This window comes from Natrix helvetica (genome assembly GCF_964273705.1).
Source record: "Natrix helvetica genome assembly, chromosome: 2".
Lineage (NCBI taxonomy): Eukaryota > Metazoa > Chordata > Lepidosauria > Squamata > Natricidae > Natrix > Natrix helvetica.
Window position 1 is genome coordinate 5,673,799 of NC_138552.1, and position 12,855 is coordinate 5,686,653.

The window sequence follows — 12,855 nt, forward strand, 5'->3', positions numbered from 1 at the left end:
GAAGAAGAAGAAAAGGGGGAAGAAGGAAGGAAGGAAGGAAGGAAGGAAGGAAGGAAGGAAGGAAGGAAGGAAGGAAGGAAGGAAGGGATAGACCTTTGGAACAACCATGACCTGAGAATGTCTGAGGATCTCCAGAAATATTTACCCAATGGTCAATCCACAACTGGATTGGAGACTTGCGCTGGAGACTTGCCCCAAAGTTAATTCTCGTGCTCTCCTTCTCTCTGTTCCACTCAAACTTGCTTGGTCTCTGCATCTCTGGCTTTCTCAGCTTGTTCAACAGCTTGTACATTTGGTAATGCTGTCTTCTGTCACCATAGCAACAGTTAAAATTAAGGTGAGCATGAGATGAGTTGGGGAGGGCGTACTTGAAAAGCTGGAAGATTTAACTTTTGAATTTTTTTGTCTTCTTCTGCATCATCGTTGCTATGGAATCAAAGGACCACTGTGATAATGAGTAGACAATCAGAGAGAGGTAGAATCTTGATATGGGGATCTCTAGAAATTGTATTACCATAAAAAGACTATGTGTGGAAGTAGAATGTCAACACAGTCTTGCAAATCCTAAATATTCTAGCAGATAAAAGGACAAGTTGTTCCACCTAACAATATCCCAATATCCCACCTAACAGCATTCCAATATTTGAGGGGCTCGTACAAAGATAAGAAGGTCAAACTATTTTCCATAGCACCAAAAGGCAAGGGAAGAAGCAATGGATGGAAACTAATCAAGGAGCGAAGCAACTGTCAGGGTTCCAAATAGCATCCAAAAGTAAATCAGAGTCCGAGGCAAAGGATTCCTCAAAGTTCCAATTTATTGAGAGAGCCATGTTGGCACATCTGGGAAAACCCGAATCTGAAAGCTCCCCGGTTTTCCCCACCCAGTTGAAAGTTCAAGATCTTACCCCCCCCACACACACACACACACAAGTCCATCCCATGGTCCAATCTTCCATTGCCATGTTGGCAGTTCTACCCATCCAGTTCTGGTCAGGTGCAGAGACAAAGGATGACCTTGGCTTTCTAGAAAGAATTTTGTTTTGGCTACATATCATCTAGCTCCATAAAAAAACCCTCCCATTTTCCCACAATAGAAAATGCATAGTAGAATAATAAAAAGTGGGGCAGGCCTGAGATCCACAAGCAAATATGGCTGCAGGCCTGACAGGCTGCCTCCCCTCAGAAAAGAAGTGTGTCCTGTAAGAGAATAATGCAGGGGGTTAATATATGCTAACTAACCACCCCCTAGCAACCTAGAACTACAGAGAAATTTCCTAATGGTGAGACCATCAACCGATGGAATAGCTTGCCTTCAGAGATTGTGAGTGCTCCATCACTGGAAGTCTTTCAAAAAGAGACTGGGCAAGTTTTTAGATGAAATGGTATAGAGTCTTCTACTTGAATAGGAGATTAGACTAGAAGATCTCCAGGGTGCCTTCAAACTATATTATTCTAGGTTCTGGTGCTCAAAAGGAGACATGTTCCTTTGAAACAAACTTAACTTCTCGTTATTTTATGAAGGTGACCATATCATCAACTTGACAAAAGTTCAGAAGTAATTCTTCATGAAATTCTTCTTTGTTTTTTAAATCTCGTAGTCTTGAATACAAATCTGTTGACTCCTATTTGTCCTCTATCAAAGTACTAACCAAGTCTGGCCTGCTTTTGAGATTGGTTAAGACAAGCTACATGATATAAACCCTGCACTTTCCAACGGTGCTTTTTTTCAGGAGGCAACTGGACTTTCTTGTCTTTTTTCTTTTGAAGACGTTTCACTTCTCATCCAAGAAGCTTCTTCAGCTCCGACGGGATAGTGAGGAATGGAAGGATTTATATTCCTTGCAGACAGCTGGTCATTGGCATCCTTTTATAGGGTCATTGTGGCCACTTGGAGGTTTCTCTGTGTCCTAAGAGTCCCCTGAGTGGTGCAAATGGTTCCTGTAGTCTGCTTTAAAAATATGAAATTGACTATGGCAGCCTCGTATAAGGAAAATACATATAAAATGATATATTGGTGGCATCTACCACCGGCAAGACTTGCCAGAATGTTCCCTGGGATCATGCCTAATTGCTGGAAATGTGGTCACAGAGAGGGGACCTATTTCCATCAGTGGTGGACCTGCCCAATGGCGATTAAATACTGGAAAAAAAATTAGGTGGTGGTTAATAGAAATCACCCAACATCAATTAGATTTGAAACCTGAAACCTTCCTGTTAGGACTCAAACCCCCAGATATCAACATTGAGATATGGTTCTTGGTGTTGCACATAATCATTGTGGCAAGATTGGCATTTGCCCAGGAATGGAAGAGCGATAAATTACCAATGGATAGGGCAGTAATAAATAAAATTAATGAATGCGCAGAATCGGATAGACTAACAAAATTAATTAAAGGAAAAAAGGACTCAGAATTCTATAACTCGTGGAAGAGGTGGTACAATTGGGTACGGGAACGACCGAATAATAACAACTAAAGCAATAATATATGTTTAAATCAGATACTGGTAAATAATATTAATCAGAAATTAAAGGACAAATAAGAATTGATGATGTAGGTACGCTGACTAGATGGGCTGCATATAGTGTAAATGTTGGTGCTAAATATTAGGCCTATTATTAGGACGGTAATGTTAAGTTTAGTTATTTAAACGTTATGATTTCTTGCGCTGTGACGGCAATATGTTTGAAATTATGTTTGTATGATTTTATTTTTATAAGAATAAATAAAAATTAAAAAAAAAAAACAAATGGTTCCTGTAGTCTGCATTTTTTTTCCCTCTGGAAATCCGCTCCTATTCCCACCCCATTCAGAGAGGGTTCATCTCAGGTTGTACAGCTAAAGGTCTGTAGATATTTTTCTTTGCATATATTGCAGATGCTTTTTCAGGTGGCAACTGGACTGGTACAAACTGTGCACTTCCTTACACTGATGTTATTACCTAGCATCAGACATGAAGAAGCAGCACCATAGGTTAAGTTCCAGTTAAGCTGATTCATTCCTCATGACTGTATAAAAAACTAGGTAACTAATGGTCAGCACTAAATTGATGCTAAACAAGAGTTAATGAAATTCAAGAAGGGTTGAACTTGGACCCTTTGTAGGGACTTAATGATTCTAGGCTGAAATTGACTCCACCCTCAGCTCTGCCTGTCCCTCCCCTTCACCTAGTGGAGTAATGGTAATAGAATGGAATGGAATGGAATGGAATAGAATGGAATGGAATGGAATGGAATGGAATGGAATGGAATGGAATAGAATAGAATAGAATAGAATAGAATAGAATAGAATAGAATAGAATCTAACATAGCATAGCATAACATAGCATAGCATAGCATAACATAGCACAACACAACACAACACAACATAACATAACACAACACGACACAACATAACATAACATAACATGATATAATAATCTGGAAGCAAAGAACCAAGCTTCTAGAGCACCAGGGACTCCAAAATGCAATCCCTGAGCTACATATATATTCTCCTCCAGTGGACTCCTTCAATTTGGGTGAGTTCTGACTTACAGTTCTAAGGAATTAAATTATGAATTATCAGTAGATAGAGATAGATAGATAGATAGATAGATAGATAGATAGATAGATAGATAGGTAGGTAGGTAGGTAGGTAGGTAGGTAGGTAGGTAGGTAGATAGGTAGATAGGTAGATAGGTAGATAGGTAGATAGGTAGATAGGTAGATAGGTAGATAGGTAGATAGGTAGATAGGTAGATAGGTAGATAGGTAGATAGGTAGATAGGTAGATAGGTAGATAGGTAGATAGGTAGATAGGTAGATAGGTAGATAGGTAGATAGGTAGATAGATGATAGATGATAGATGATTGATAGATGATAGATGATAGAGATAGATAGATAGAGATAGATAAATAGAGAGAGAGAAGAGATGATAGATAGATAGATAGATAGATAGATAGATAGATAGATAGATAGATGATGATGATAGATAGATAGATAGATAGATAGATAGATAGATAGATAGATAGATGATAGATGCTAGATGCTAGATGCTAGATAGATAGATAGATAGATAGATAGATAGATAGATAGATAGATAGATAGATAGATAGATAGATAGATAGATAGAGAGAGATAGACGATAGAGTTTCCCAATATGACAGGGCTACATTAAAACCTGAGAATTATGTTGTGAGCATTTGCAAGATTTCAGCATCCTCAGTAGCTCCTCAAATTCAGCTGTCAAAGGAGTGGAGGGAATCCAGTTTTCCCCTTGCAGGCATTTTTCAGAAACCTATCATAATTTTCTTACACACTGTGGCATCCTCAGGGGGATGTCAATAAAACCACGAAGATAGTTACAGCAAGAAACGGAAGAACATGTGTCGATATCACATATACACACATATAAAGGGGCGGGGCTATCATTGACATCATTGAACATTGCTGTGACAAAGAATTGTACATGACAGTTGCCCTGAGAGAAAATTCCACCCATGAAAATAAAACTCCTAGGGAAGAATTTGAATTATGTCTTCACTATGAGTTGCCCTTCCTATTGAAGTACAGGTAGTCCTCCGCTTATAACCGCTTAGGGAGTGTTGAAAGTTACAAATGGTACTGTAAAGAGTAACTTGTGAGTATTGTTCACACTTACGACTGTTGCCTCATCCACATGGTCCCATGATCAAAATTCAGATGCTCAGCAACTGGCATGTATTCGTGTCGGTTGAAGTGTTCCGGAGTCATTTGATCCCCTTCTGCAACCTTCTGACAAGCAAAGTCAATGGGGAAGCCAGATTTCTTAGTAACCATGTTTCTAACCATAGAATGGAAAGGAATGGAATGGAATGGAGAATGAAATTAAAAGGAGTGGAGTAGAATGGAATAAAATGGAATGGAATGGAACAGAATGGAATGGAGAATGAAATTAAATGGAGTGGAGTGGAATGGAATGGAATAAAATGGAATGGAATGGAATAAAATGGAATGGAACAGAATGGAATGGAATGGAATGGAGAATGAAATTAAATGGAGTGGAGTGGAATGGAATGGAATAAAATGGAATGGAATAGAATGGAATGGAATAAAATGGAATGGAATGGAATGGAGAATGAAATTAAATGGAGTGGAGTGGAAGGGAAGAGAAGAGTTGGAAGGGACTTTGGAGGTCTTCTAGTCCAACCCTCTTCTCAGACAGGAAATTCTATACCAGTGGTTCTCAACCTTCCTAATGCTGCGACCGTTTAATACAGTTCCTCATGTTGTGGTGACTGCCAACCATAAAATTGGTTTCTCGGTTCCTAAGACCATCAAAACTATGTGTTTTCCGATAGTCTTAAGCGACCCCTGTGAAAGGGTCGTTTGACCCCCCCAAGGGGTCCCGACCCTCAGGTTGAGAACCACTGCTCTATACCATTTCAGACAAATGGCTATCCAATTTCAAACCTCCAGTGTTGGAGCATTCAACTTCTGGAGGCAATTTGTTCCACCGGTTAATTGTTCTTACTTGTTAGAAAATTTCTCCTTAGTTCTAAGTTGCTTCTCTACTTGATTAGTTTCCAGCCATTGCTTCTTGTTCTGCCCTCAGATGCTTTGGAGAAGAGGTTGACTCCCTCTTGTTTGTGGCAACCCCTGGAATATTGGATCACTGCTATCACATCACCCTTAGTCCTTCTTTTCATTGAACTAAACATACCCAATTCCAGCAGTGAAGAACTGAACAACTGTAGTCATTCACTTAACAATGGTGACCAGAAAGGTTGTAAAATGGGGCAATATATGCTTAACAATTGTCTTGCCTTAGCAACAAAAGTGTTGGGCTCAATTAAATCAAGGACCACCTGTAGCCACTTAATTATTTTGAGCAGCCTGCAGAGCTTCCCAAAATTGTGCAAAAACAGCACACACTTTTGTGTGATTTTCAAACATTGCAGAGGCAACAGGAGAGCATTCTCCAGTGGGAAGCCACCATCACCTATCCCCCCCCCCCCCCGAAGAATGGAATATTTGAGGAACATTTTAAAAAAGCAGGATAAAATAAGATAAAAAATGGGGGGGGGGATCTTAAGGGAGACACAAAGATCCCCAGTTCCCTGCCCCCAAGCAGATACAGAGCTGGGGCAGCTTTTAGAAATGCAGATTTGGCAATCCGTTCAAGAGAGGATATTTTGAAACTCCCTGTAGAAAAGTCTGAACAGATTAGCCCTCCCTCGAGATCCAATCCAGGACAAAGCCATTAAGCCCCTTCATTACATCTCCCTCCAAACTTCAACCAAACGTAGCTCAGACAAACTCCTAGGATTTGTACTTTGCCTATAGAGCCAGCTATGACCCCTACATAACTCCTACAACAGCCAATAGAATATATGATAACCCCCCATGTTCCTTGGCATACTTCGCTAATATTCCACTTTCTTCAGACAGGGAAAGGTAACCAATTTCGTTGTATTTAAGTACAATGACAATAAAGATTATACTTAAAGGTAACCTTAAACCACACCACTTGCTAGAACATTGAATTTTGTGTACGCCATATTTGGAAATAATTTTGTGTGCAGTACTGATTCACAAAGGAGGTATATCTTGTCGTAAGAATGCCTGATGCTACATTAGCTTGGTTAAAAACTATGCAGAGAAATAAACCAAACTACATGTTGAATTTGAAAATGAGTGCTCATAGCTAACGGGATTTTACTTACACTGTATCATGAAAAGAACTTCATTATATAGAAGTATGACTATGGAAAAGAAATGGAGCCATGCTTCTGTATAGTCAAATTACAGGAATTTTTAGTATATAATATATTCCATGTATGGGAAAGTTTGAAAGGATATGAATAAATATGTTTCCATTAAAAAAAAAGAAAGAATGCATGTTCTTGCACAGAAACAGGAAGCTCAAGTGCAAATCCCAAGAGAAGGTATAAAAAAACCCCATTCTCAACTCTATTTTGGACAGCTGCCCAGAACCACTCACACGGTTCTCCTTTATCACTAAACCATCTCTCCAATCAGCCCCCAGCCTCCATTTTGTCTCCAGTGCCTTTCTCCCAGAGTGGATCTGAACCAGATGGATATTTCTTCCAACACTCCCAAACTGCTTCAAGAACAAAGGCCTCGTTCTACTTGAAGCTAGCTAGCTAGTGTGGGCCACAGGGACCTATCAAAAGAAGATTGCTTGAAGGAGGGAGGCAGGCAGCAGATCCTGGGGTTTCCAAGTGTGATTGGTCTGTATTATTATTTTTTAAAAAAAACAAATGCATATGTTAAAAAATATTTTTTTGCTCTGTGTGTACGTCAAGTTAGAGTCAAGTTAGCATTTTCTGAAGTCTTGACCCCCCCCCCCCAAGAGGTTTGGCATCATCGTCCTAATGCAAGGATCAGGACTATATAGTTGCCGTTAAGAAGGTTTTATTTCTCAAGCCTACACACAGGAATCTAACAAATTAAAGTTTAGCACTAAATTGGCAACAGATAAGAGTCAACGGGATTCAAAAGGACTTGGACTTAGGCTGTTTGTGGGAATGTAATGAATCTAGGCCCATGACAGAGAACTTATGGCATGTATGCCACATGTGGTACGCAGAGCTATTTCTGAGCCAGCTGATTTTTGGCCTTGATTTTCAGCCATTTTTCACCCTCCGGAGGCTTCCATGATGCCTCCGGAAGGCAAAAAACGGGCCAACGGGGAAAATCAGAAGTTCGGGAATGGACTTCTGGTTTGCAGATTGGGCTGTATTTTGCCCTCCGGAGGCTTCAGGGAAGCCTCCTGAAGCCTCTGGAAGGCGAAAAACCACCCAATGGACAAACCGGAAGTTTCTTCCGGTTTGTGTGTTGGGCCATTTTTTGCCCTCCCCGGTCTCCTAGAAATCCTCTGGAGCCTGGGGAGGGCGAAAAATGGACCTACCAGGTCCATTGGAAGTCAGAAAATGGGCCATTTCCAGCCTCCGGAGGGCCTCTGGGGGGTGTTTTCATCCTCCCCAGGCTCCAAGAAAGCCGTGTGGACATGCGTGGGACAGAGGGGGGGGTTGTCACGTGCACATGTGCAGGAGGCACGGTGTGGGGGGGGGGGATTAAATTATGGGTGTGGGCACGCAAGCGAGTGTGATAGCATGCCCGTGCGTGCTTTTGACACCCAAGGCAAAAAATGTTCGCCATCACTGCTCTAGGCTAATGACTTGCTTAACTCTGACGCCTAGGTCTGCGTTCTCTTTTCCCAAACCGAACTCCTCCTGAAATTTTAGATGCTGTGAACATGCCCATCTCCTTTGTTCTCTGGCCACACCCTTCCTTGGCCAATTTTGCTTGGCTTCCTGGACAGCTGACACTTTCTAAAGCACTTGTCCCATTTTTCTCTAGACTTCCTCTACGCTCAGGTACAAAGCTCTTTGAAGAATTGCCAGATCTGTTTTTGAAACATGAATGTAGCGCCCTTTCTAAAAAGTGCTAGACTTTTGTTGACGAAGCAGGTCTAGCGTTATCTTGGGTACGTGTTCCTTCCGGGCTGCACGTCAATCCAATTGAAATAAGTCAGGAAGAAAGAGGGATATTTTTCTACAACCTGTTCTTAATTCGGAGGTTTCATAGGGCAACCTTTTCTACTCCATGTAGTAGTACATAAGGAGGAGGGATAAAGGGTTAGGGTTCACAAGTCACTTTTCCCCCCATTAGTTGCAACTTCAAATGTAAGTTGAGGACTACCTATATAGGACTACAACATAAAGTGGTTTCTTTTGTATTTGACTTTTAGGCTATGAAAACTTTCCACTTTTCTAATGAAATAGCCCCAACCTTTCGAATCTTTCTCTACAAGCTGTAATTATCACTGAAGGGATATTTATCTTCACAGCATGGGCACAGAGACAAATGCTAAAGTTTAAAATGCAAAAAAAAATGTTAAGCTAAGGACACTTTTGATAAGGCAAGCCTGATAAATTGAGCAGTAAACTCCTAGAGAACCAATCAGAATAGAGCTGGAAGGGACCTTGGAGGTCTTCTAGTCCAGCCCCCTGCTCAAGCAGGAGACCCTATACCATTTCAGACAGATGGCTGTCCAGTCTCTTCTTAAAAAAACTCCAGTGATGGAGCACCCACCACTTCTGGAAGCAAGCTGTCCCACTGGTTAATTGTCCTCACTGTTAGGAAGTTTCTCCTTAATTCCAGGTTTAGAACTTAGATTTAGAAAAAAAATTCATTGTCACTTGAAATGTACACTATTCGTCATACATTTAAATGAAATGTTGTTGCATGCAGTTCTCAAAGGGTTGCCCCCTCCAATACATACTACATGAACTTGACAAACACACACATAAATAAATATTATGCATATACCCACATACCCATATATATTATATGACACAGAGAAACAACACAGTCTAACTCAGAAGAATAGAATAGAATAGAATAGAATAGAATAGAATAGAATAGAATAGAATAGAATAGAAAAGAAAAGAAAAGAAAATACTGTATGGAATGGAATGGAATGGAATGGAATGGAATGGAATAGAATAGAATAGAATAGAATAGAATAGAATAGAATAGAATAGAATAGAATAGAATAGAATAGAATAGAAAATATGGAATGGAACAGAATGAAGGAACAGAACAGAACAGAATAACATTATTGTCACTTTCAATTACACTAATCAGCATACATTAAAATGAAATTTTGATGCATACAGGTCTGAAAGGGTCACCACCACCAATATTCACTATATAAACATGATTAAATAAATAAATGCAAAATCATGTACATAGCAATCATAGCAAATGAATCTCACGAGTTTACCAGACGGATGGCCTAGGGAACAAAACTGTTGCAGAATCTGGTAATCCTGCTAGAAATACTTTGAAACCTCCTCCCAGAGGGGAGTGACAGAAATAATCCATAAAGTGGGTGTGTGGGGTTTCTACTAATGCTTTGAGCTCTAAGCACATAGCCCTGATAAGCAGTATCCTGAATAATGGGAAAAAGAGCTTCCTATAATCTTCTCCATTGTCCTCACCGCTCTCTGTAGGGACTTTCTATCTGAGGTACTGCTGCCACCAAATCAAACAGGGACACAGTTTGTTAAAACGCTCTCAATCGTGCCTCTAGTAAAAAAAGTTGCTTCATTCCTTGATTAATTTCCATCCATTGCTTCTTTCCTTGCCTTCTGGTGCTTTGGAGAATAGGTTAACCCCCTCTTCTTTGGGGCAGCCCCTCAAATCCTGGAATGCTCCTATGCTGTCTACCCCTAGTCTTTCTTTTCTCTAGATTAGCCATACCCAAATCCTGCAACCATTCTCCATATGTTTTAGGGGTAGGGAAACAACACTGGACCTTACCTTGAAATCAATGTGTGTCCCTTTTTAAGCAAAACATATTTCATAAAAAAGACAGTGCCTTCTAAAAAAAAGGGCTGCCCTGGCAGACTTTCCTGTCTTAAATAATAATAATAAAAAAAGCTAAGAATCAGGATGGTTGTTTATGAAGGTGGTTTTCACACCTTGTAGCTTTCCAGAAATAGAGCGATAACAATTTTGAAACAGCAACAGAACATGGCTGTTTTGAGCTGTAATAGTCAACATAACAATTAGTTTGGTGCAGCGACAGGAAAGGTGGAGGACAGGATGGAGTTTTTGGAGCCTGCTACTTATAGCACAGAAAAGAAAGGCTCAACAAAGCCATCCGAAGGGAAGCAATGCCACACAGCAGCTGATGCAGGAATAGCAGCCGTGAAAATTAAGCCATTCTCAGCCGAGGAAAGGCTTCTCCCGGTCATCTCCGTTCTTTAGCTTTCAGCTTTTGGAACATGGAATCTTAGAACTGTCATCTTTGGGGTCTCCTTGTGAGCCCCTTGGACTGCAAGGCGATCCAACCGGATCCTAGAGGAGATCCTAGAGGAGATCAACCCTGCTCTTTAGAAGGCCAGATTCTGAAGAGGAAACTCAAAGACTTTGGCCACCAAATGAGAAGGAAGGACTCCCTGGGGAAGAGCCTCATGCTGGGAAAGATTGAGGGCAAGAGAAGAAGGGGTCGAGAGAGAATGAGGTGGCTGGATGGAGTCCCCGAAGCAGCCGGTGTGAGCTTCAATGGACTCCAGAGGATGGTAGAGGACAGGAAGGCCTGGAAGAACATTGTCCATGGGGTTGCGATGGGTCAGACATGACGTCACAACTGACAATAACAAGGACCAGGAGGTGAACCCCATGACATGCCCCCAAACTGGTTCTCCTAGTGGCACCATCTTGGTTTTTTTGCTTCTGCGCATGCCCTGAGCAATTTTAGTTGTACTGCGCATCCGTGCGCAGCACTGGAACCCACCCCTGCCTACACCTACACCTACGCACTCATGCTTAGAATCCGCAAATAGCAATTTATAAGACAGGTTTAGAATTTTTTAAAAAAAATAAAAAGGCAAGAAAGGTTAATATTTTAAAATAGCAATGTTCACAAAGGATAAACAGGCACCTTAAGAAAATCAAAACGACCCATAGCTGTGAGGTTTGGGGAATCTGTGGAGGTGTGTATGTAACACGTTTCTGCTCATCCTCAAATCTTGAGTGAGATGAGAAGACTAGAGAGATTAAATATAAATGAAGAAATAAAGAAGACCTGGATAGAATAGGATAGGATAGGATATAATGATAGGATAGGATGGGATGGGATGGGATGGGACGGGACAGAATAGAATAGAACTGGAAGGACTTTGGAGTTCTTCTAGTCCAGCCCCCTGCTCAAACAAGGGAACCTATACCCATGATGGCAAACCTATGACACTCGTGCTACAGGTGGAATACAGCGCTCTTTCTGTGGGCACGCGAGCTGTCAGTCTAGTTCAGCTCCACCACATATGCACGTTTGCCTCCTGAGAGCCAACTGGTCATTGGATCTCTGACACACATGCGCAGGGGGTGGGCAGGAGGCAGCATATGCACACATGGGGGAGGGGTGCAGCATGGGGGCCATGCATGCATTGCATTTTGTGGTGTTTGGGTTGCTTTGGGCACTTGTTCCAGAAAAGGTTAGCTGTCACTGTCCTAGACGTTGAAATTGAGAATTCTCCTAAGGGTGAGAGTAATTAATTGATGGAATAGCTTGCCTTCAGAAGTTCTATCATGGAAGGCTTTCAAAAAAAAAAAAGACCAGACAACCATTTGTCTAAAATGAGGTAGGGTCTCCTGCTTACGCCAGGAATCGGACTGTGAGGTCGCTTCCAACTCTATTAATCTACGTTCTATCGCAGGGGTGTCAAACTTGATTTCATTGAGGGCTGCATCTGTGTTGTGTTTGACCTTGGGGGACTGGGGTGGGCGTGGTTAGGATGGGCATGGCCAGCTTGACATCACTCACGCTGGGGGTACCTGTGGTGGTCAAAGCACTCTGCCAGCAAAAACGGGCTCCCGAGCTCCATTCTCAATTGCGACAGCCTCCCACCACGCTCTGCCTGCAAAAACGGAGTTCAGGAGGGCCGCATGCCGGAAGAGGCACCCTGGACTGGTCCTTTTCTGTTTCTGGGGTGGCCCCACGGGCCACATCTAATCACCCTGTGGGCTGCATCCGGCCCGCGGGCCTTGAGTTTGACACCCCTGTTCTATGGCATTAGATTGGTTTAATTTTTGTATTTTATTGTGTTTTACTAATCCAGGTGGAATATTAATATATATATTGCTACACTTTGTATGATATAGCATCGGTACATGACAGAGAAGAGGGGGGTCAACTTATTCTCCAAAACACCACAGGTTGGGACAAAATGTAATAGGTGGAAGCTTGTTAAAGAAAGATCCAATCTAGAAGTAAGGAAGAATTTCCTGACAGCAAGAAGAATTAATCAGTGGAACAGCTTGTGTCCCAGAGTTCTGGGCGCTCCATCACCAAAGATTTTCCA